The 20145-nt window shown below is 37.7% G+C and overlaps 1 long non-coding RNA gene across 5 annotated transcripts in view; it reads left to right on the top strand.

Moving 5' to 3' along the window:
* LOC140600737 (uncharacterized) overlaps positions 1–20145 on the top strand; it is a 137051-nt gene that overhangs the window by 24002 nt on the left and 92904 nt on the right. The window contains exon 3 of one of the 5 annotated variants that reach the window (XR_012003901.1): positions 18687–18765. The exons of the other annotated variants lie outside the window; for them this stretch is intronic. This is a non-coding gene — a long non-coding RNA (uncharacterized lncRNA). The remainder of the gene's footprint in view (positions 1–18686; positions 18766–20145) is intronic. 5 annotated transcript variants of the gene reach the window in all.

Genomic DNA, 20145 nt, shown 5'->3' with positions numbered 1-20145 from the left:
TTGCATCCAGGAGACATTGAAGTAAGGACTCAAATTTTGTTCTTCCCATCATACCATATTGCCTCCTATAAGACTTACCTTTTACTTTGTTTATTTAGCTTATAGATATTAATTGAATACCAACTGTGTGCTGACTATTGGACTAAGTACTGGGGATATGCACTAAAGTAGACCTAGAACCTTCTGTGCTTTCTTTAGAATGCTCCAGGTCCACTTCTGATGAGTTTGTGGAAATATGTATATTTGCAGTATCTCAAAATCTGGATTTTAGTAAGATGTATCACTTACGTTTCTGCTTTTTATAATAACATAAGCCAAGTACTTTATAAGGCACTAAAAATATTTTATGAACAGTTTACGAACCCAAATATAAATGTGATCATTCATTGTACAGTAGAGTTCACATATAGGTTGCAACGAATTAAGAAACTGCTGACAGTCTGAATGTTGGGAAGTGGATATAATCAAAATCTATAGATAAATACATATATATGTATAAATGTCTATAAATACCACATACAAGTAGATATATTGCATAGTTAATTAACATGATAAGTTATCAATTTTGTTTGAATATTTTGCTTTCTTTGTGAACAAATACATTTTATTTATTCTTATAAATAGCACTTTCTAAACAGGATTCTATTCAAGCAACCCTTGGTTTATTGCAGTGATGAGGAGCCTAGTGATGTTGACTTGGAAAACTAAAGTGTCTACTGTCATCACTTGTCATAAAGGCCTTGGTGTAGGAGATGCCTCGTTGGAGGGATGGGGAGATACAGGGAGAGAAGTTTCTTTTTTTTTTTTTTTTTGTAATGGAGTCATCCAGATGTTCAAACAGCTGTATTAGGAAATTTGTTTGGACAATTTTACAAAATAATATTTTGTGATAAGACTTTGGTATGTGAAATGGCCATTGTTTCTCAACAGTTTTTTACTTGGAAACAACATGAATTCAAGGGGTTCACAGTTTAATTGAGAATATAAAATATATCCTTTTGAGATGTTACACCAAAACATAAATGGCTTTTCCTCCATCCCAGACATTAATTTGAAACAAGGCATTCTGCTGGAGAAGAAACCCATAAGGGCTTCTTTAAATGGGATACACTTTGATTGTGATCCAAGGAAGAGCTGATAGTGAGAGATTAAAACATTTTCAGGGTAATTTATAGCTTCCTGCATTTTTTAAGGTTACTTTATTTTATGCCTTAATGGTCAGGGATAATTTATATATGCCATGGCAAAAAGAAGCATGGTCAGAGGCTTTCTCTGCTACTCAGACTCTTGGTTGATTTAAGAGAGGAGATGCTATCTCATGCTGTACCAAATGGAGCCAAGACCTATAGACTTCATACAGCAGCCAAGTATGTCCAGTTATGTTGACAAGTCTTACAGGCAATATATTTTGGAGTTCTTGATCAAGATAATAGTGATAAAAATAACAATGGCAACAACAACCATAATAAAGATTCAAAGAGGAGAAGAGGAAGAAGAGGAGGAGCAAGTGGAATTGCTACTGCACCAGAAATGCTAAAATTAGCATCAATAATTAATAATACAAAATCTTCTGTAATTCTAGTGTGGACATTAACTAGGTTAAACTCAGCACATGTGTTTTTAGTGTGCATGGTGTGCCAACCACTGTGCTAGCCACTGATAAGTTAGAAAGATGAATCAGATTTAGCCCTACATAGTCTAATTGAGATATTCTTCTGTGGGAATTATTACCACCAAAGCCAACCAAACAAAAAGCAACATTAAATGTAGCATAGAGACACAAAGAAAAATCCCATAGGAACTAAACGGATTATGTTAAATTTAGAGATTGGGAAAGACACATGGAAAAAGAGAAATATAAAAAAATAAAAGGATCTTACTGGAAGTGTAAATTTTGGTAAATTGATATGGATAAAAGAATAGTCATTCTAGCAAAATATGCAATGAACAAAAGTGTGGAGATAGGATTATATAGATTCTGTCTGCAGAATGAGGAGCAGTCTGAGGAGGTGGAATGAAGTATGCTTTGTGGTGAGTGAGGCAAGGGAAGGCTAGATCATCATCAAGGGAATGTTTGTTCTTAGAAAACTGGTTTACTCTAGTGCCAATTTAGATTATGCCTTATGCTAAAGCGTTATGTACATCAGCACTGATTTATGTACATAAACACTACCTCTTATTCTGCTCTGTCTCTTTAAGCTCCTATCCCAAGGTGCATTTTGGCATGAGGTTATTTTATTTTATTTTAAATATTTTATTTATTTATTTATTTATTTATTTATTTATTTATTTATTTATGAAAGACACACAGAGGGAGACAGAGACACAGGCAGAGGGAAATGCAGGACTTCCAGGACCCCAGGATCACCATCTGAGCCAAAGGCAAATGCTCAAACACTGAGCCATCCAGGCTCTCCTGGCATGAGGTTATTTTAAACTAAAGTAGATTCTAGGAAAACTGAAGATATCTTTGGTCAAAAAGAAGGATTCTTCACTGACGAAAATGTCAAGCAACATGCCAGGCTGGAGAGGGTGCCCGGATTTTCTTCAGTTCAGTTCTCCTGTTCCAGAGAGCCATCCTTGAGCTAAGCTAGTCCTCCCGCCTATATCCTCCAGAGAGTTCTCATTCATTTCTGGGCTTAATGTCTCCTTTGTACAACAGAGAGAAAAATCATGGACTTTAGGGATTGTACGTGATCCTGAGAGGTGATGCAGGAAAAGATTGTAGATGGAGAGCCTGACTAATGTGTTCTATTGACCAGCTGCAGAGGAAGCCTGGAAGGATACTGTGTTATAATTGTAAATCAGCTGTTGGGCTCCAGTATCTATCAATATAATCGGACTGAGAGTCATGGTCCTGGACTTTTGTCCTGGCTCAACAAAGATCTAGCTTGGGCCACTTATTTAACCTATTTGAGCTCCAGTTTAAGCATTTGTCAGGTGATCTAGTTCTACCAGATTGCCAGGTTTCCTTCTAGCTCTCGTTTTTGTTGTTGTTCTACAAAAACACTTTGGTTATAGTTTATAAAACATTAAGAATATGAAAATGGGTGAAGTTTTGCATTTCCTTTTGACTTTTGGATGAAGAAGTATGCTTTCAGCTGGTGTTCAAAATTTTTTTTAGATTTATTTATTTATTTATTCATGATAGACACAGAGAGGGAGAGAAAGAGAGAGAGAGAGAGAGAGGCAGAGACACAGGAGGAGGGATAAGCAGGCTCCACGCTGGGAGCCTGACATGGCGGGACTCGATCCCGGGACTCCAGGATTGCGTCCTGGGCCAAAGGCAGGTGCTAAACTGCTGAGCCACCCAGGGATCCCCTGGTATTCAAATTTGACTTGAAATGGCAGACATACCAAACCATTCCTTTCTTGCAAGTCTTTAATTCTACCAAGGAGAAAAAATATCAAATATTTTGATAAACAGTTGATGGGAATTTTAAGTTTATTTAAGTTTGGGAAGTCTGTGCAGAGGAAGAAGTATCCTGTCATTATTAAATCAAACAGTGGTATTAGGGATTCTTTACCCAAATCAAGTATCTGCAGTAAATTTTGTTGTGGAATGCTGGCTGGTTTCTGTACAGTTGTAAGGTTATTTTGCTTCATCTTGAGAAGGGTAGGGCATTAAAAAAGAGTACCATGAACATTTACCCTGAAGCCTAGATGCCTTTTATTTTAGGGAGGAAAAGGTAAAAACTTTGGAATCTAGTAGTATTATGTAGCATAATGTAATATACAAAGGAATGCCTACATGTTTAATGCCCCACAAATGGAACTTCAGAAAAACCACAGTAGCTCTTAAATGGTGCATTGCAAGAATAAAAACATGATCCAATCCTGAAAGCATTCCTGCTGGGTGGCTGGGCCTTACTTTTCTCAGGAGTAAACCAGATCTTGTACAACCTTTTATAGAGTGAGGCCTAGATTATTCCATTATGCTTGGGAAAATATGGAGAAGGAGCTAAGTGTTTCAGCAAATTTTTAAGCTAATTGAATCAATAAGGCAGAAGCCAAGAGAAGGAGAAGTTCTAATTCCCTCCCTGGGCTTTTGTTTTGGGTGATGATATTGGAAGCTAATGCATAAAACATGAATTATAAGTGCCTGTTGGCTTGTCTGTCCTTTTGACTAAGCTGAATTCCTTGAAGAAGGGATGTTGGGTTATGGATATTTCTATTCGTGGTAACAAGGGCATGCTCGGGACATAGTGGGACACTGGTAATTATTTATATAGTTGAACAGAAAAACAAAAACAAAACCAAAAAATCAAAACCACCTCTCTAGAGTACAGGGAAATAGCATCACCAATAAATAAATGAGAAGAAAAATAAATAAAACATCTTCAAGATTAAATAATAGTAAGTTTTAGTTTTGTGAAATTAGGATTCTTCAGTGTTTGTTAGCTTTCATAATGTTCTATTTAAAATGCATCTAATTTACTAAGTAAGCCCTTGTTTTGTATCAGGATGAAATTTCATGAAATTGGGGTCTTTGCATTTCAATAAAGATAGGAGTAGATCTTGGAAATTAAGTACATATGTCACAAAGTTTTTTCCTTGAGGAGCTGTGTACTAGATGATATTGTCTCCTGGTATCAGATGCTGGAATTTGGCCCATGACACAAATACAACTTTTTAGTATGCATTTTCTTTCTTACTGTTATGAAGTTGAAATTTTCATACTGGCTTCCTGGTCATCCATCCTGGGAACAAATAGCTTGATGGAGTATAGGGAGAGACTGCTAGAGCCCTGGAAAGCATTACATTTGGCATTCTGGAGTAGTGGGTGGATTCACAGATAAGAGTATGTGTGTGTGTGTGTGTGTGTGTGTGTGTTTGTCCTTGTCTATTTGACTTCCTCAGCCTGTAAATAGTCAAAGTGAAAAAAAAAAATTGGGAAAAGGGTGTTTATTCTCCTCTTCCTGATATTGGTTTGTAACATCAAAGCAAAATCACAGAGACTGTTGAAATATTTAGCAATTAATTTTCTGTCTCTGCTTTTAAGCATGCTGCTGGTTTATAACTACTGCCTTGAAAAGGGGTGTGTGGTTTAAACACAGATTTTACACTTTAAATTGAAGCCATAATCTCAGTTTTGGAATAGGGAATTCCTAAGATAACTTTGTTTTGTAAAAAAATGAGGTCACTCAAATGGTAGACAATTAATCCCAAGTGCTTTAATTGTCATCTAAAAACATAAAGAATAACGTGTGCCATTTCCTTTTTATCTTTTCCCCTTGCTTTGTTTTGAAGAAAATAATTTCCTTATCAATTCTGCAGACATAGTGCTAGCTTATATCTTAAGAGAGGATGCTATCAGTTTTAGTACATTCACTGAGGTTAAACTATCTACATTGAGTAAGAGAGAGGAACTTTCCTAGCATCAAACCCAAACAGAAACTTAGTAAAATTTATAATAAATCTACTTGATTATTGCATTATATAAATGGTCTTGATCCTACAAATTGTTATTAATGTGGTGTCCTTTTTATATTTTGATACCACAAGCATAGAATGTGACACAAAGTTGGATGAAAAATGAGATTCATTTATTTGAATGTGTTAGTTTTATTTTTTTTCCTTTAGCTATGCTAGAAATTACAGCTAAGGAAATTTCTCTAATTATGATATTCTTTAGGTACAATCCAAATATGTTTCCTTTTAGTGGAGATTGCTTGCAAAGACATTACATTAAATATTTGCTTGTAAAATTAGTCAGAAGCTTTGAGATTATTATTTAAATGTGGATAAAGCTACTTTGCAGGTCTTAAAATTGGAAATGTCTCTGATTCAAAACAACAACAACAAAATGAAGTAATTCTGGGTCGCCCAATATATTTTTAAAATTTCATTCAGCATTTAGGTACTGAATACAGCATGGACTATGCTCTGAGGTACTGACCTTGCAGTCTGTTCCTTTCTCATCTTCAGACTAAGATCTTTGGATGCCACTCTGCTGGACTCCCATAGCTTACAGTTTATACCTCCATCCTTGGATTGATTCTACTGTATTGAATTTGACTATTTATATGTTCATCTCCTCAACCAGACTCTGAGATTTTCTTTTTTAAGATTTTTTTTTTTTTTTTTTTTGCGGGGGGAGGACACAGAGAGAACAAGCAGGAGGGACAGGGAGAGGGAGAGATACTCTCAAGCTGAGTGTGGAGCTCAAGGCAGAGCCCGATCTCAGGACCCTGAGATCATAACCTGAGCTGAAACCAAAAGTTGGATGCTTAAATGACTGCACCACTCAGATGTCCCTAGACTCTGAGATTTTTCAAGTGCAAAGCAATGTTTCTTTTAATCCTGTGTCCCAAGCAAAAATGAGTCCTGGTACAAAGTACTTTCAACCAATCCCCTACTTTGGGCCATTAGATTGTTTCCCTTTTCTCCTGTGTATATATATGTGTGTATATGTGTGTGTGTGTGTGTGTGTGTGTGTATACAAAGATATATATGTATATGTTTTATTTATATATATATATATATATATAAAACACTGCAATGAGTATTTTTTCATATAAAGCTTTGTTTGCCTTATCAAATTTCCTTAGTGTAATAGTAATAATGATAGCCTATTTATGCTTGGTATTTTGATTACATCACTAAATACCTTACATGGGTTATTGTAATTAAACTCCCATAACACCCCTCTGAACAGATTACTCTCCCCATTTTACAAATGAAGTAACTGATGTTCTGATAGACTTAACAGCTTGTCCAGGACCAAGCTTGCCCAAGACAGACAGCAAACAAATCCAAATACTACCTGAGACTAAAGCCTGTGTCTTTATCCATTATGCTGTATTTTTTCTTATTTCCTAGAGTGAGATTATGAATTTTTTTTTATTAAATATTTCATTTATTTGAGAGAGAGAGACAGAGACTGAGCATGAGCACTGGGGAGGAGACAGAGGGAGAGAGAAAAGCAGACTCCTGCTGAGTAGGGAGACAGATTTGGGGCTCGATCCCAGGACCCTGAGATCATGACCTGAGCCAAAGGCAGACGCTTAACTGACTGAGTCACTAGGTACCCCAAGAATGTTTCTAATTCAGAACCAGGAATATGTCTTTAAGATTCTTGAAACATTGAATGTGCTACAAGAAGGTGAACAAGACATTTTGCTACACTTGTCAGAGCTTTGCATCACTGTGTGCCTTACTGCGCTTCCCAAGGAGAGTTCTGTGTACATGCTAAGCAGGAAGAACACTAGGTCAGCTCAGCAATGTAGACCATACTGGTCTTCAAGTTGTTCTAACACATCTCCTTGGTAGGACTAGATCAGAGAAGAAGGTGGCCAATCCAGTTAGATCATACCAACGAATGCCTCACTCTCATGGCATTGAGGCAATGATGTATGTAGTTTTGGTCCGTAAATGCCTTTGTCTGTTTGTGATTCTTCTAATAAGCAGGGATGGCTGCTGTTTTAGGCCAGGCATGGGCACAACTGTGCAGTACAGAAATAAAGTCAGAAAGTGAGGGAAGAACTATTGGCTCAGGGAAGCTAGTTGAACAGTGTAGACTTTCCAGAGTTAATCACTATATGCCCTGTGTATGGTTTTCTCTGAGAAGCACCAGCCCAAGGATTTCCCTGTTTGGTGTTTCTTTACATTTCCCCTAATCTCCTAATAAATATAGCATGTATAAAATAGTGTTAAGGGTGCACCAAAAAGCATTAATGCTGCAGGAAGAGTGTTCTTGACATAGTAGAGTGGAAGGAGGGACCAAAGACCTGTGTTAGCATCAGGGGACAGTTTGCATGTTCCTAAGTAAAAATCATCTTGTGTATAGAATTTTTAGTTTCTTCATCTGTTAGGTGAGAAGGCTTAAGTAGGATAATCCACTAAATTTCCTTTTCACCTTTGAGCTGATATAATGGAGTATTCTATACTTATGTTTAAAAGCTGATGGTTCTGACTTAGAAAGTGTGTTCAAATTCTGGCTCGATAAGTTATTAGAGATATGACCTTAGCCATATCATTGTCATTCCAATGATATGGCTGAACCATTCCAAGTTATATAAAATGGGGGCTGATAATACCTTTCTCAGTCAGTTGTGGTAAGGATAAATTTAGAAATAGGTGGATCTCACATTCTACAATTAATGAAGGCATGGTAGTGACCATGGTAACATCTGGGACTCTACTCATCCCATGAGTTTTCCATCACATCAGATATTCCCGTTCAGTATGTTCTTTGGTCTGTATAGTATGTCAGATCCTATTAACACAGTGCCACAAATTGGGTAGCTTAAAGTAACAAAAATAGTTGTAGAGGCTACAAATCTGAAGTCCATGTGTTGGCATAGTTGGTCTCTTCTGAAGATTCTTTTTTTTTTTTTTCTTCTTCTGAAGATTCTGAGGTAGAATCTGTTCCATGCCTAACTCCTAACTTCTGATGGTTGCTGGTAATCTTTGACATTTCTTGGCTTGCAGCTACATCACTCAAATGCTGCTTTTGTCTTCACATGATCATTGCCCTTTCATGTGTGTCAGAGTTCCTATAACTCTGTATGACCTTCTTCTTCTTCTTTTTTTTTTTAAAGATTTTATTTTTTATTTATTCATGAGAAACACAGAAAGACAGAGACATAGGTAGAGGGAGAAGCAGGTTCCCTGTGGGGAGCCTGATGCAGGACTCAATCCCAGGACCCCAGGATCATGACCTGAGCCAAAAGCAGTTGCTCAATCACTGAGCCACCCAGGTGCCCCTCTGGGTGACCTTCATATAAGGATAACTGTCCTTGGATTTAAGACCCACCATAATAAAGTATGACCCCATCTTAACTTGATTTTATCTCCTATGACCCTATTTCCAAATAAGATCACACTCTGAAGTCCTGGGGGTAGTACTTCAACAAATCTTTTTGGGAAACAAAATTCCACCCACAATAATCTGTGGGGAGCTGTACAAATATAAAGTAATGAAGTTATCGTTACTGACAATGATGAGCAGGATTACAAAAAACCAGACTGTGAATGAGTGATTTGTTCAGGTTCACCCTGATTTCTCTATATGCCAGTTGCTTCTAGAAATCAATAATCAGACAGTATTGGGCACCTGGGTGGTTCATTCGGTTAAGCATCTGCCTTCGGCTCAGGACATGATCCCAGTGGTCCTGGTATCTAGGCCTAAATTGGTCTCTCTGCTCAGTGGGGAACCTCCTTCTCCCTCTCCCGCTGTCTGCTGCTCTCCCTGCTTGTGCATTCTCTCTGTCAAATGAATAAATAAAAAAATCTTTACAAAATAATTAGAGGGTATTTTAGATACTCTAATAGATAAATTACCAAAATCACCCGAGTTTTCCAATTTTTGGCGACAGTTGGCAATCCTAAATGAGTGTTGAATTGCTACAGAAAAAATCTGAATTCAATTCGGGGTGGTGGCTGCCTAGTGCAGTTAAAGAATCTTAGAGTTCCAGGGAACTTGAGAATGACCCATTTTCAGAATGGCTACCCATCATGTGTCCATCAGGTTGTGGAGTACATAATCAGTTAGGAGTGATTTATTATTATTCCTGTGACCTGGCTGTGGTGTGGGTCCTTCAGAAAGCTCAGACCTGTTTTACTTGCAATCCAGCCCCACTGGCAAGAACTAGGCCCTATGGGGCCACAGGGCGCATCTCTACATAAATAAGTAGTTCCTTTCTGAACTACTCAGCGGAAATTCTTTGATCTTAAACCCATCAACATCATGCCTTAAATTGCCATTTCCCTAGCAAGTGAGAATTTTGGGGAGTAGTTCTCAAAGTCCCCAAGATATACAATCTCCACAAGGATGCCAAAGAACTGTGACATTTAGGAAGGGCTTTGGGCTAAGAAAAACATCTTTCCTAAGAACCTCTAAGTTTTCTCTCTTCCCAAACACATGAATTACTGATCCCCTGTGTGAGTTTCAGAGCCAGCCTGTGATGATGTCTGACAAGCTATCTTCGATTTATTTTCTCTTGTGTCCAATATGCTTGGAAAATAATATTTTGTTGTTGACTAATTTGTAATTTAATCCTACCAATGAGTGTGTAAGGTTGCCAAATACCTACTGTTTTCTTCTCTCATATACATATCTGAAATGTCATCTAGAGATCTAACTTCCAGGTCAACACTTTTCCAGGGCATAACACTGAAGCCGCCTTATTTCCATTGAGGATTCCTATAACTCTGGTTGTTTTCCTCTGTTTATTTCTACAATCTTGTGATTATAATAAAGCCCTGTCTGTTCTAAAATCTATATTTATATCTGTCTGCAATAATATGTTATTTCCTTGGTTATTTACAAAAATTTAAAGGGCCAAAACATTTTATTTAATTAACAAATTAGAAGTAGGAATAAGAATAATAAGTAGATTTTTTCCAGAAATAATAAACCATTTTTTCCCATGAGCTTCAATTTCCTCATTTCCCCCCTTTGTTCTCATGATTTTTTCAACTGTTTTTTTTTTTTTAAGATTTTTATTTATTTACTTGACACAGAGAGAGAGAGAGAGAGCACAAGCAGGGGGAGTAGCAGGCAGAGGGAGAGGGAGAAGCAGGCTCCTTGCTGAGCCAAGAGCATGGCATGGGGCTCAATCCCAGGATCTTGGGATCATGACCTAAGCTGAAGGCATACACCTAACAGATTGAGCCACCCGAGCACCCCTGTTTTTGAACTTTTATATGTGATTCACACTTGTATACCCTGCTAGATTTTCATCTTCTTGGTATTTTATTTGTTTTCCCATTAACATATCTTTCCAGATTCCTTCTTTTTTTCTTTTATATTCCTGTTTCTTTCTTCTCTCCTGTTTTTCTCACTTCTCTTTCTTCCTTTTCCATCTCTTTCATGATGAAGAAAATTAAAGGTGCATCACAAGATTTAAAATAAGAAAAAGAGAGTAAGAAGCAAAAAGAGGAAGAGGAGGACTGGAGAGAGAGAGAAGGAGGAGGAGGAAGGAAACAAAGAAACAGAGACCTAAGGGGAAGGAAAAAGAAGCACGAAGTGGAAAGATGGGGAGGAAGGGACAGGAAAGAACACATTACCAAGAAATGCAAACCATAATATTAGTGCTTTGAATTTTTGTCTAGTAAACACTAAAAAGGAAGTAGAACTTTGCAAAATGTGCACTATCCCTAACATAAGATCATACCATTCACTTAACAAAATCAGAAAATAATAAAGGTTCAGAACTAAGGTAAGCTAAGGACATCTTAATGAAATAACTGTCCTTAAATTGGCTTTTAACTAACCAAAAATGTCGGTGTGTTCATTTCAATTCAGTGAGAAAGAGCAATGCTGTTTGAGCACTCAGTGCAAAGTTGCTATTCTTCAGGGAGTAGTGTAGCTACTCTTCAGGGAGCTACCGTGGGGACAGCATGAGGTCTGGAGTCCAAAGACCAGGGTCCAAGTGTTTCTGTCACTTACACATCATACAACTGCAGACCTGTCTCCTCCTCTCTTTGCTTCTCAAGGGGATAATTAAGGAAAAGATGCTTATATATGTGAAAGCATTATTATTAGTTGTTAATTAGTGTCATTTAAAATTATTTTGTTGCATGTATGTAAGCCCCACAGGACACCATTCTGCAGTCCATGTAACACTGTTAAGAACTTTGATTCTATTTAGTTAATTTAGTAATTGACATTTTCATGAAAAAATTCTCAGAACTTTTTTATGGTGAAAGGCTTTTATTTTCTGGTTTTCAGGTCACATTTTTCTGTTGAAACATAAAAATATAAATAAATAAATGCCCATGGAGGGCATCCACTGCAACAGCTCAATATTCTTTCAGATTACTTTTTAAGGAAAAAAAAAGCAGAGAGAGAGAGAGAGAGAGAGAGAGAAAGAGAGAACAAAACACTTATAACAACACCTGCTATTTGGCAGAATTTGACCTGACCCCTTTCTCCTTCGTTTGTTATTATAAACATCAAGCTCTTTAAGTGAGAGCTGTTTAAAGGATCCAGGGCTGTGAGTGTTCCTTCCTAGATCCCAGATGCATGGGGAGACGGATGGGCTTTCTGATCTTTATTTTATGAGCGTCTGATAAATTGCCTCTGGCACCTGGCAACTAAAATTTCACTATCTGAAAAGTAACCCTCATGTCAAACAATGTAGCCAGCTTCGGCCTCTCAGTGGAGGACCTCTGTAGCTGTGTGGAGGACGACGCCTTCTACTTCCTGGACAGGCCTACTACCACGCTCAAGGATTCGCATACTTTTAATTTTGAAGGAAAGAAAGGATTATTAAAGGCTTTATATGCTATGCAAAAATGTGTCTTTTGAAGGATTTCATCATAGCTTTTATTTTAGAATTTTTGGAACAAGTCAAATAACGGCTTCAGAACATGGCCTAGCCTGAAAAAAAAAAAAAATGTTGGTAACAGGATAAAGATTTGCAGCTCTGGGTCAGGAGCGTCCCTGCACTAGCCTGGCTCTGGGTGTTGATACAAGAAGAATGCAGGTGGTCTTCTTCTAGGGACAGAAGAGTTATAAACAAAGTCATCAGTACAGGCTATTATCGCCTTTCCTTTAACTTCTTAGCTGGGGGCCCAATGAACTCAACCCCAAGGAAGAGCTATATATTTTTTCTCTATTTATGGAGATTCAAATATCTGCAAATTTTTATTTTTTAAGAAGAGAGAAGAAAGAGAATGATAGAAACACTACTACACTGTGTTACTTCCTAAAGAAAGATGAAATCGATGAGCAATAATAAACAAAATATGAAATCCTCCAAATCTTCCAATGACTGCGTCACCATCATAGAGTGGGGCTTAGGCTGGAGGAATCTCTATGGACCATGTTGCCAATTATCACTCTTTGTCTCTCTCCCTCTGCCATTTAAATTTACTGGTTTAGAAATTGTTGTTAGCCAGGGAAGATGATACTACTTAGGTTTGTTCTCTTCTCGTAAATTCAGAGATCATCAATTCTTGAGTTTCCTTCTGGGCTGTGGCTTTATGTGTTTCCTGGTATATCATACAGAGGTCTAATAATTTTGGCTCACTGGATTTGAGTTTCCACAGAGTGAAATTTTATGTCCTTTTGTTTTTTTTTTTTTTTTTGCAGCTAGTAAGAGATTTCTATGTTAGGCTTAGCCATCTGAAGTATAGTAATTCGGTAGTAAAAACAGAAATGCCCTTGGTCAATCATTAATTTAATGTAGTAGCATCTGTTTATCATTTAGCAAACAATTTTTTATGCTTAGCTCTGACTATATAGAAATAAACTGGTTGTGTATCTTGCTACAAGGAGCTCATAGTTCAATATATTCACTAATAAGTAAACCACACTTTTTGTTATTGCTTCTTAGAAGTATATATTTGAAAGAATGAAGCTACAAAGGAGGAGAGGGGACATTTAGAGGTTAAATTTGTGCTAAGACTTGAAAATTTAGTATTCTTCAGGTAGGCAAGGCAAGTAAGGCAGGGACAGAGAGAGCAGCCTGAGCAAAGCAGAGAGGAGATTTAATAAGCAGCAAAGAGATTGCAATATGTAAAGTGCTTACAGCAGTGTCTGGCACATAATAAATGTCAGTAAATGATGATTCTTATTTCTAACAATTCCTTTGAATATATTTAACTTACCTAATATCTGTATTTTTACAAATATGCATTAACCCATTGATTTAATCCAGAAGATTTTGAAATTCCTCTGATTCTTGTGACATAAGACCTTTTTTATGGATTGGCCACCTCCATAAAAGACAGGTTGGAGACACTATTAAGCTTTCTGACTTTGGCATGGTGAAATGACTTACCTGAAATCTCCCAGTGGCTAGTCAATGATAAAGACAGGCTAACCTCGGGATCCCTGGGTGGCGCAGCGGTTTGGCGCCTGCCTTTGGCCCAGGGCGCCATCCTGGAGACCCAGGATCGAATCCCACATCGGGCTCCCGGTGCATGGAGCCTGCTTCTCCCTCTGCCTGTGTTTCTGTCTCTCTCTCTCTCTCTCTCTCTGTGACTATCATAAATAAAAAAAAATAAAAAAAAATTAAAAAAATTAAAAAAATAAAAATAAAAAAAAAAATAAAAAGACAGGCTAACCTCTAGGTCACCTGTCCCAAGAATAAGGAACAGAACACTCAAATTTCATGGTTCCTGTGGTGCTGGTCGTACTCTTGCCCAAAACAATGTAAACAAGTTTCCCTTCTACTGACTATATTGTTGGATCTTTATTTGTCTAGCATCATCTCTTAATCATTTCAGTGGAATTTGGTTCTACTCTTCAAGGCACTTTCAGGATATTGGTGATTGGAGAGTGGGGGTGAGAGTGAGTTATGGACAGAAAAGGCAGAGATGACATAGTGTAACAAAGGAGAAGGGAAGAGGATTATTTTAAATTTCTTTTCTTCATTTTGTTTCTTTTGTTTTTTCTCTGACTTTTGGAGCTCTGTCAGCTGAGGCATATAGATACCTGCTTCCAAGGCTGTAAGCTTTCCTTGACTTACAACTCAAAGCTGTAGGTTTCATTTTTGTTATTAGACACTGTACTTTACTCCATTAGAGCATAGGCTGAAATGTACTATTCTCTTATTTATAGACTCTGAGAGGGTGGGAGGAAGGTGGGCCCTCTCCAGAGGCTCTAGGGAGTTTGCATCTGTAGATCCAGAAGGTTCTTTCTTTCTTGATTTTATTTATGTATTTGTAAGAGACACACAGAGAGAGGCAGAGAGAGACATAGGCAAAGGGAGAAGCAGACTCCCTGCAGGGAACTCAGTGAGGAACTGGACCCCTGGATCAGCACCTGAGCCAAAGGCAGATGCTCAACCACTGAGCCACCCAGGTATCCCTGGAAGAAAATTTCTGAGGCTACCTGGGCTATTCCTCCAGTGTCCTTCAAAGTCTCCTTGAAGAACAGAAAGCATGCTGTCAACTCCTACACTTTCATCCTGGGAGACAGAAGACAAAGGCCCCAGCACGTTTTCTGTCCCTTCCTGTGTGGCCATACCCATGTAGATGTGGCCTCTCCTGTGAAGCCTGGGCTGGCTTCAGCACTAAAAGGACCAAACCAAACCCATTTCCTCTGAAAATAATTTAAAGCAATTTAAGAAGATCGAGATATGAGGAATATTTCCTCATCAACTGTTGTTCCCAGTGATGTAAAGCTAGGTAGGATTTTAAATTATTGAATAGATCGACTTTGTTTGTCAACACACAACAGTATTTGAGTTATTTTTTCAATGGGGATTAAACAAACTCATGAAAATATATTAATGCATCACTGCATTAGGCATACCTGATATATATAGTACAAATATTTAACTTTAAAAACTATGAATCCATAGGAAATGTACTGGACTTATTTGAATATGTGATAGATTTTAGAAAGACAAGCAATCCATATAATTGTTTGCCCTGGTATTTAGAGTATTTCCAAGGAATTGTAATTTAACAGCAATGTTTTTCATGTTCCCAGAAAAAAGAAAAAAGGCTTAGAAAGGCAAGTATGAAACTAATAGGGGACTAACAGGTTTAAAAAAACAATGAAATTGCTGCACCATCCTTCTCTCCGGCTTTCTCTTGTCTCTGTGGGTCAGAAAACTTGAAGCCTTGGGGAGTAAGCAGACTTCTATTATACTTAATGGAAATATCATGTTGACTTTTTTTGGTGCATCCTCTTTTTGTAGGTCATAGTTAAACTGGACCTTGAATCCAGGAGTGCTTCAAAGAATATTTGCTGAAAGAATGGAATGTCTGCATAGTTTGCTGATATGTGGGATCATTAACTAGGTGCCATAGAAACTAGGCATTGTAGGCTGAATTTATATAATGCGTTACTTAAAAACTTAGCTCCTTGGTGAAGAAATCAGGCAAGGGAGCCTAACATAGTAAAAGCAGAGGCCTGTCACTACAACCTGTTTCATCTCTAATCTCTAATGGAGATTAGTCAAGGGAAAGGTGGATGGGATCTCTCTCTTTTTCTCTGCCTTGCCCCCCGCACATGGCATATGGTGTCTATACATGTGAGTGCATGCTGGGTATGGCTGAATGAACGTACACAAACATGTAACTTGCAGAGAAAGCTTACTATGAGTAGAAAAGAATTGGGCATGCCACATATTTTTGTATTGCCACTTTTCCTCAGAATCCAGAAACAGGGACATCTGCAGTGTGTCAGGGAATGGAGACACTGGGACATGTCTGGTTATGATATCATTAAATGACCAATGAATTAAAGTAAGGGAGGTGATCAGAGTGTGACTCTCTCTGCTTTACAGATAAGCTGATATTGGAGTGTGCGAAATATGGTCTCACCAGGTTAGGAGTGAATGATCTGTTACTGATGAGAGGTAGTTGAAAAATAGTTCCACTTTAATTGTTTTATTGTCTACTTTGTATTATCAGGACTCGTGGGAGAGAAGAGTTATAGATAACAAAAGTGACATAACCCATGTGCCTAAGAAGCCTCTGTCAAAAGGCCTGAGATGCTTCCCTGGGAATATCACATTTCATTTGGCAAGAATCTCTCCTAGTATATCTGGAAAATACACCGGAAAGCCCTGTATATACTGTTAACATGAGGCCTACAGAGAGGAGTTTAATCAATGGGATAGCAAACAAATATTTAGAAATGAAAAAGCTCGCCAGAGCCCAGTCTTTGCAGTGTCCTCTGAATCATTCATTGCCACTGGAGGGACAGGTGTGGTCTTAGTTAACTCTGGAACTCCTTTAGGTGGATGACTACTGTGCTCTTCTAGTAACAAATTCATTCATATAGTATGTATGGTCATTGAGCAATGGACCCAGACATAAGAAAGGCCTGGGCTCCCATTCTGGTTTAATCCTCTCACAGCTGCCTGATGAAAATGGATTTCATCACTGTCTGAATTTCAGGTTTCTTACCTATAAAGAAACTAATTTACTTCTCATATAGGGTTGATATAAGATTTAAGGAAGTAGTAAAAACTAGAAGCTTCATATAATGCCTGGTAGATACCTAGTCATTACTCAATTTTATGGTTTTGATCACATCTCACCAAAGCTATAATACCAACAATGACAAACTGGTCACTGGATTTAATGCCAGCATTTTGGGGGAAAACAGCTTAAGTGTGCTATTTTAATTAATTTTAACCGACTACCACTAGAATACATTAATCCTTATGGTGCATATTACTTTTCTATTTAGGTTCAACATTAATATTTGAAGCTAATCCTGCAAATACAGAGTCTGTAGTATTTTTTATGAATCAATTTTGGCCATTAGGGATTACAGAGAACATCATGGTGACACTCTACCTTTCCTCACTCAGGCTTGTTATCTTGACATTGCACCTTTAGGACTGACAGTATAATTTGAGGTTTGTCAAAGAAGACCAGAGTTCCTTTTTTTCCCTCCCTTAATTGAATTACCTCTCACTGGAAGTTCAAAACTTCTTTTGAGAGAAGCCAGAATCTTTCTGACAAATTCTAATGCTTGAAAGACAGTACCTTGTGTCTAAGAGGATATAGAAGATATTGATAGTCGGTTTGTTTATCTCTACATTATCATGGCTTGGGCCCTGATTGCTGCTGTATCACTGCTGCCTTTTGAGCTTAAAATCTTTGTTAATTTTGAGAAATTTGCAACTTTTATTGACATTATTTGAATTGCCTGACATGTGACAAGCAATCTGCTTATATAAAAAACTTATTTTCAGTGTAGCTGTTATAGGACAATCTTGAAAGATTTTTAAGCAACAATGGATGTTATAAATCTGAGTTTAAAACTGTGTATGGAGATGCTTGGGTGGCTCAGTGGTTGAGCATCTTCCTTTGGCTCAAGTTATGATCCTGGGATCCTGAGATTGAATCCTGCATTGGACTCACTGCAAGGAGCCAACGTCTCCCTTGCCTCTGCAGCTGCCTTTCTCTCTGTGTCTCTCATGAATAAATAAATAAAATATTTTAAAAAGCCAAAAAATGAAAAACAACTGTGTGTGATGGGGGCATCTGGGTGACTCAATGGATGAGCATCTGCCTTTGGCTCAGGTTGTGTTCCTAGGGTCCTGGGATTGAGTCTTGCATCAGGTTACCCATCTTTAAAAAAAAAACACAAAACTATGTGATGTTACCAATGAAAATTATTAACCAAAGGTGACTGTTGATTTACAGATACTCTGTGTGTGAGTCATGTTCACAGATGAGTATGCAATGACAACAACCTCACGATTACCTCTCTGTCCAGTTGTTGACAAATTGCTTTTGACAGTCAATGTGAGCTGTGTCCCAGTTTAGGGAAACAGCAAACATATTTAAAAAAAAATTAAAGTGCATCTTCAAAATTGAAAAGAAACAAGGAAAAATGATAATCTGTGGCACATCCTAGCTTGTTCCAATTATTATATATGACATTTCCTCAAATCCTCATCCTCCATATGGAAAAAGCACTTGGTTATTTTATTTTATTTTTTTCTCCTCTGTACTTCTGCAGGAACTCATTCTACTTGGTTTCTTCTCTGTTAGCACACCCCCTGGAGGCTGATCCATTAACCTATTTGAGAATTTGAGCTCAAGAGATAGTGTATCCCACTGGTGTAGAACAGGAGAAAGAATGACTCTTGTACAAGCAGATTACAGCCTTACTGTCAGCCCTTGCAACTTTGTGGCTGCATGGCTTTGGTCAAGTTGGTGATCTCTTTGAACTTTAGAATCCTCATCTGTAAAATCACTATGATATACATTAAGATTCTATCTAACCTATTTGCTCCAATCACCATTTATTTCTCCAGGTTCCAGCATGGATCCAAGTATGGTGCCAAAAATATTGTAGCTTAAGATCATAATCAGAGATTATCATGATGATTGCAGGTATGCTTGCTGTTACATAGTTTACAGAATATTTTCTTAAATGCTAGCTTCCTTAAGTTTTATAACAGTCCTGTGAGACAAACAGAGCAGTAATAACTTCCATAATTGAATGCAGAGAAGGGGCTAATTTCCTCTACTATCCTTCTTGGGTTACCAGAAGTCAGATTTGCTACAGCTGTCTATTTATGTCACATTTTTCATTATTAGTGATTTCTGAGTAAACATTGTTTGCTATTTAACAAGAATCTACAAACATGTGTTATTTGTGTCTGAGAAACATTCAAGGGGCTTCACTTGGAGTGAAGTAGGATGTCAAAGGAAGGCTACCAGGCCAAAACAGAGCAGAGAGGAAGGTTGAAGGGTTGGAGATGGGATTATGTTAAAGCTGTGGGGTTGTGAATAAAAGAAGAATATGGGATCCCTGGGTGGCTCAGCGGATGAGCGTCTGCCTTCAGCCCAGGGCGTGATCCTGGAGTCCTGGGATCGAGTCCCACGTCGGGCTCCCTGCATGGAGCCTGCTGCTCCCTCTGCCTGTGTCTCTGCCTCTCTCTCTCTGTGTCTCTCATGAATAAATAAATCTTAAAAAAAAAAAAAGAAGAAGAATATGCAGAAATTAGCTCTGCCAGCCATAAGAATAGTATCCTATGAATTTAAAACCTTCTTTGAAACCTCTGTGAGAGAATGTTGCACCTAGATATTTTTCCCTGCAGTCCCCTAACCCTAAACTTTTTGTACCCCATGATCCAAGCATGATATCAGGCCTTGAGCCTGGATGAATTTCAGCCCTAGAATCACTAGTTGAGTTTCTGTGTGCCAAGTTCAAGCAGAGTGCAGGGTTTTTGGAATCCAGCTTTGGTGCATCCCATCCTGTAACTATGATATATGATAAAAGGGAATATTGCAGCCAAACTTGACTATGTTCAAAGTAAGGTGCTAGTGAAAGGATGGGACGGAAAATAAGTCCTAATGGATTAATGACTCATGATAAATGTTTTATTATAACAGCTTGTGAATGATTAGATAATTTTTACTTCCAAGAGTATAATTTAAATATTTTTGCCTGGACTGTTACCAAAGTAAATAAATCACTCAAGTATCTAGTTAATAGTCAAATCTTTATGTGCAAAAATTTTAAAAAATAGAAGATATTTTTTTCTCGGTAAATAATCAATATTCAATTTACTAACTGCTTACTTCTGATAATATTTACTCTTGGATGAGCCAAATTACTAGAAAAAATAAGAACACTTTTAGTAGACCATGAAAGATATTCTATTTGACACCTGTCCGTTCAGCAAAATAAAAATAGAGTGGAGTAAAGGTTTTGGGGGGCAGCTGTAGTTGTTGGTAGAAACCAACCATCTAATGAAACATTTTACT

The sequence above is a fragment of the Canis lupus genome, chromosome 12 (genome assembly GCF_048164855.1).
Source record: "Canis lupus baileyi chromosome 12, mCanLup2.hap1, whole genome shotgun sequence".
Taxonomy (NCBI): domain Eukaryota; kingdom Metazoa; phylum Chordata; class Mammalia; order Carnivora; family Canidae; genus Canis; species Canis lupus.
Note: the sequence above shows the minus strand (reverse complement) of the source record. Positions and strands in the feature narration are given on the sequence as shown.